This window comes from Lathyrus oleraceus, chromosome 2 (assembly GCF_024323335.1).
Source record: "Lathyrus oleraceus cultivar Zhongwan6 chromosome 2, CAAS_Psat_ZW6_1.0, whole genome shotgun sequence".
Classification (NCBI taxonomy): domain Eukaryota; kingdom Viridiplantae; phylum Streptophyta; class Magnoliopsida; order Fabales; family Fabaceae; genus Lathyrus; species Lathyrus oleraceus.
In genome coordinates this window covers 132866683-132873227 of record NC_066580.1, presented here as the reverse complement: position 1 = coordinate 132873227, position 6545 = coordinate 132866683, and positions in this window count along the sequence as shown.

The following is a 6545-nucleotide window of genomic DNA, read 5'->3' as shown; positions in this document are numbered from 1 at the left end:
GGCTTTATATCTTGGAGACTTAGAGTTTCTCTCATGTTTAACTCTATAAGTTCATCTGTTTTCCAAAGCCGTTTTGCCTTTAGGAAGCTTCACTAAATCATAAGTGTGATTATCATGCAATGATTTCATCTCATCATGTATTACATCCATCCACTTTTGATTTTCATCACTTTCCATGGCCTCTTGAAAACACTCGGGTTCACCCTCATCAGTCAAGGTCACGTACTCATTAAAATTATACCTTGTAGAAGGTTGTCTCTTTCTGTTAGACCTCATAAGTTGAACTTGAGATGATTCTAGAGATTCACCAAGATTCTCATCTTGTGAAATACCGCTTTCCACTCACCATCATTAGTTGGAATATTTACCTCATCTTCAAGTTTTTCACCATCAACATAATCATATGGCTTACCATTGTGATCATCACCACCAATATCATCTAGATTATGACTAGGTAACCGAACTCGATCAACATTAGACAAATTTATATCTTTCTTGGGTGTAGCCTTTTCTACCTTATCAATGTCTTCAATAGTTTGGTCTTCCATGAACACCACATTGCGACTTAGAATAAGCTTATTCCCTACAAGATCATACAATCTGTAACCAAACTCATCTTGCTCATAGATGACGCATATACATTGTTTTGACTTTGCATCCAACTTGGATCTTTCATCCTTTGGAATATGCACAAAATCCTTACAACCAAAGATTCTCATTTGATCATACTTGACATTCTTTCCAAACCAAATTTTGTCCGGAACTTCACTGTTCAAAGTAACAGTAAGAGTGAGATTAAGAACATGTACTTTCGTGTAAAGTGCCTTGCCCCAATAATGATTAGGCAACTTAGCTTCAGAGAGCATACACCTTACTCTCTCAATTAATATCCAATTCATCCTCTCTGTTAAACCATTCAATTGAGGAGTTTTAGGAGGAGTCTTTTCATGTGCAATACCATGCTACTTGCAATAGGAATTAAATGGTTCACAATACTCTCCACCATTGCCAGAATGAACACATTTCATCTTCTCGCTTGTCTGCCTCTCAACCAAAGCATGAAATTCTTTGAACTTTTCCAACACTTGGTCTTTTGTCTTCAAGACATAAACCCATAGTTTCATGGAGAAATCATCAATAAAGGTGACAAAATAAAGTACACCACTAAAGGATTTTACCTTTAATGGACCACAAACATCATAATGCACCAATTGAAGCAATTTTGACTACCTTGAGGGAGGATGTCTCATGAAAGATACTCTAGTCAGTTTACCAACCATGTAATGAGAACACTTCTCCAAATCTACATTCTTTAATCCAGGAAGAACATCCTTTTTTGCCAAAACATTCAGTCCTTTTTCACTAATATGACTAAGTCTTTAGTGCCACAAAGATGCTTCCATGTCGATAGCATTCACACCGTACCTAGCAACCAAAGCTTTTGTCTAATACAGTTTAGAAAGATTTTGCGCTCTAGCCACAACGAAGTTACCTTTTTTGAGTTTCCACTTTCCAGAACCAAAGTGATTATCATAACCATAATCATCTAGCATATACATAAAGATCAAACTAAAGTGGACATCTGGAACATGTTTGGAACCTCTAAGCAACAATTGCATTCCCATGTTAAATTTCAAGCAAACATCACCAACACCAATTACCTTAGATACAAAATAATTACCCATCTTCAACACTCCAAAATCACCAGAAGTATAAGATGTGAAGAAATCATTCCTTGGTGTAACATGCAATGTAACACCATAGTCAACTATCCACATGCTCTCGTCTGATACAAGATTAACAGGCACATGATTACGGAGAATAATAAGATCATCACTAGTAACAGTAGTAACACGCTCATCATTATGATCTTCATGGTCTCTTTGTTTAGACTTACCTGTATTGCCTTTTTTATCTCTTTTCCACATATAACAATACTTTTGTACGTGTCCTATTTTGTGACAATAATGGCATTCCATATTGTTGTATCACAACTTAGACTTGCTTCTGCTATTCTCTCTACCACCCTTTGGTTCCTTTTTATGACTTATCCCCCTATTTTCAATGACAAGTACCTCAGGTTTAAATGAAGAACCATGTGCCTTCCTTCTCATCTCCTCATTGAGAATACCACCCTTAGTCGTTTCCAAAGAAACAACACCTCCTGGAGCAGAACTTGTGATATAAACCCGAAACGTGTCCCAAGACTATGGTAAAGATAAAAATAGAAATAGTCTCAAAATCTCATCATCAAATTTAATACTCATTCCTGACATCTAATCAAGGAGCCCTTGAAATTCACTCAAGTGACATGAAATAGAAGTCCCCTCCTTATGCTTCAAATGTATGAAGCTATTCAACAAGGAATGATTTATTATTCCCTAATTTAGAGGCATAAAAGGACTCTATCTTCTCCCACAAAGTTTTTGCATGTGTTTCATTAGCAATATGATTATAAACATTATCTTCTACATATTATCGAATAAAACCACATACCTATTGATGTTCAAACTCTCATTTTTCATCAGACATAGAATATGACTTTGGGGAACTAAAAATCGGTAAATGTCATTTCTTCACAAATAGTAAGTCTTTCATCTTGTCCTTCCATAAATGGTAATTAAAACCATTCAACAATACCATCTTCATCTTTGTATTTGACTCCATCATTCAAACAAGTAAAATAACCCTTAACCAAGAGCTCTGATGCCACTCAGGTGGAAAATTAAGACACAATAATATACCAATATACAGCTGATATAAAATTCCCCATACTTGTAGGAACCTTGAGGACCAACAACAAATATAAGACGACAAATAAAGGCACAAAAGAACCTTAATATTTTTAACGTGGAAAACCCCTCAATATGAGAGTAAATACCACGAGTCGTCCAGACCAAAGAAATAACTCCACTATAATCAATTAAGAGTATAAGAGAGTCTTAAATTGATTCACAAACTAGTTCTAACAACTGCAAATCACAAATAAAACTAGCTTACAAATAAGAATAAAAAAACTGAAACATTTCCAAAATATGCAGCTTCAGTGTGAAGCAGATAACTCACACCTGAGACGTTGTTTTAAAATTCCGAACGACCAAAAGTTATATATATGTGTTACAAACCTTCCCTCCAAATTTGAGCTCGATCTGACGGTTAACAAATCGGGGATCACTGATTTAGTGAGATTGATTGCAGAAAAATGGGAATGAGTTTCTCTCCTTTTTTCTCTATTTTGAATCGTTATTTTCTCTTTATCTCTCTCAACCATAAATTGATCCTCTCCACTTAAATAAGTGCAAAAAATAGGTTAATCATATTTGGGTTTTTCTCCACATAGGAATGGAGGCCAAACCCAACAGTTTTCACGCGCATTTATGTACAAACACTTGTCACAATAATAGGAAACAAATCCATTTGAAAGTGTGAAATAGTCAAAGTTTTCATGTTTATTGTTTCGGTGCTTATCTTAATCCGTATAAGGATGAGAAAACTTTGCATACCTTTTATTCGTTTTCAAGAAGCACGTAACCTATTGGTTTCTCCATGTAGATTTCCTCATCGAGATCTACATTTAGAATTCCATTTTGACATCTATTTTATGAACTATAAGGTTATGCAAATAAGATAATGCAAAAAATTATATAATTATTATCGTTGTTGCTACTACTGCATATATGTCAAAATAATTAACACCTTCTTTTTTTCTAAAGCCCTTTTCTATTAATCTAGCCATGTCGGTGTTTAGTGTATCATCACTATGATATTTCTTTCTAAACACCCACTTACATCTAATGGGCTTTGATCCCTTAGCTAGATCGACAAGTTCCTAGATGTGGTTTGACACAATTGAATTCATTTAGCCTTAGATAACATCCTTACAAAAATAGAGTCCATTGAAGCTACTGCTTCTTTATAAGGCTTGGGATCATCATCCACTTGAAGAATAATAAAAAGAAATTCAAACAAAATTCTCACTTGTATGATATTGGATCGAACTCTAGTATGGTCGAAGGGTAGCTTCTTGGTTCGACAATCCAACAAGATCATTAGAATGTCGTCGAAATCTGTTCACATGTTGTATTCGTATGCTAGGAATGTTAGCATGTCGAATTGGGCCTATTTATTATGTCCAATATTTTAAGTTAGCTTATTCTCTAAGTTAGCTTGTGTAATGGACCTGTGTGTAAAAGCATATTAGTTTAGTGAGTTATTTTTCTTATAAATAGCATACTAGTCTCTCATCATTATATAACACAAGTCCTAATTAGGGTGAGAAAAGTTATTTGTTATTCTGTAGCACTTGTAATCTTGTTTCAAGGAGAAAGTAAAGAATGAAAGTTATAACGAACTTGTTATGTTATTCTTGCTTCCCTTTTTTCTACCCTTATGGGTTTCTTATCGATCAAGAAACTGATTATACTTTGTTATTCCGGTATCATTTTCACAATAATATCATATTAAATGAGCTAGGAAATACAATTTAACAATAAACTACCCTTTTGAGCTATATGTGAATATGTAAGCAAAAGGAAATATATGTCTACACAAATTATACTTAGCAAAACTCAATTAACTATCCACTACTACAAAAAATTTGTGCGGTGAGTATGGAGAAGATGTTGTAAAAAAAGTATGAGATTGAAAAGTTCACCGGAGTGAACAATTTCGGTCTATGGCTAAAAGCCCTACTGGTTTAGCAGGGTTGTTTATAAGCATTGAAGGGAGCCGAAGCCATGGACGTTGCGTTAACGGACAAAGAAAAAATGACTATGATAGAGAGAGCCTACAACACCATCTTATTGAGCCTTGATGATAAGTTTCTTCAATAGGTTTCGAAGGAGACAACAAAATTGGGGTTATGGATGAAACTCGAAAGTTTGTATATGACCAAATCGTTGGTCAATCGCCTCTACCTGAAGCAAGCTCTATATTCATTCAAGATGAGTGAAGAAAAAGTTCTGGCTGAGAAGTTGGATATGTTCAACAAGCTGATTCCTGATCTTGAAAATATCAATGTCAAGATCGAGGGTGAAGATCAAGCATTGTTGTTGTTGTATGCTTTGCCCATATCACATGCTCACTTCAAAGAAACTCTCTTGTATGGAAGAGAGTTGTGACCTTTGAAGAAGTTCAATCAAACTTGTATTCTAAGGATTTGAATGAACGAAAGGAGCACAAGCCATCTTCGATTGGTGAAGGCATGTCGATTAAGGAAAAATTCACAAAGAGAGATGGCAAGTTCGAGAAGAAGAAGGGTAAAAGTCAGCAAAAGTCTTATAGTGGTGATGCATCTGGTATTTAATGTTATCCCTGTAAGAATGAAGGTCATACAAGAAAGTGTACCCTGAATGCCTGAAAGATCGTGGAGGTAACGATAATGGAAACACAACCATTGTTTAAGATAATTTCGACTCATCTGATGTTCTTGTGGTTTCAAGCGGCGACTCAAGTAAATAGTAGATTATAGATTCAGGTTGCACCTGGCACATGACACCAAATAAAGACTTGTTTGAGGAACTATGTGATCAATATGGTGGATATATATTGCTTGGAAACAATAAAGCTTGCAAGATGCAGGTGTTGGATATGTGATATTCAAGCTCAATGATGAATCAATAAGGTTGTTGACTGAAGTTAGCTATATACCTGATTTAAATACCTTTCTTGTCGATTTCTCTTGGTGAATTCGACAAGAAAGGTTATGTTTTCCAAGGAGAGAAAAGTATTTTAAAAGTCATGAAGGGGTCGAAGGAAGTCTTAAGAGGCGTGAAGAAATAAGGCTTGTATACCCTTGAGGCTGAAGTTGTCAGTGGTTATGCACATGTTGCATCCAAGAAACCTTTGTCGAAGATAGCAATTTGGCACATGAGATTGGGCCATGTCAGTGAAAGCGGTATGGTCGAGTTAGGGAAAAAAATCTACTTGGTGGAGACAAAGTCGAAAAGCTGAAATTTTGTGAACCCTATGTACTTGGAAAATCTTGCAGAGTGAAGTTCAATAAAGGAAAACAAAGAATACATGAATCCCTTAATTATATCCATGCTGATCTTTGGGGAAAGGTATTTTCTATCCATAGTTGATGATTATTCCAGAAAGTTATGGGTATTCATACAGAAGACTAAGGATGAAAATTTTGAGAACTTCAAAAGTTGGAAGACTTTGGTCAAAAATCAGACTGATAGAAAGGTCAAGAGGTTGAGAACCGACAATGGCCTTTAATTTTACAATGAGGCGTTCGACAATTTTTTATGCAGCCTCTCGTATTGCAAGGCAAAGAACTACTGTAGGTACTCCCCAAAAAATGGTTTGGCTGAAAGGTATAATCAAACCATTTTGGAAATAGTTAGATGTATGTTGACTAGTGTTGGGTTAAAAAGGGTGTTTTGAGTAGAGGTTGTTTCGACAATAACATATCTGATAAATAGATGTCCTTCGACTGCATTAGATATGAAAAAAGCTAAAGATGTTTGGTTGGGACACCCACCAGATCTCGACAAACTTAACGTATTTGGCTGCATAGCCTATGCTCACATTAGGCAAGA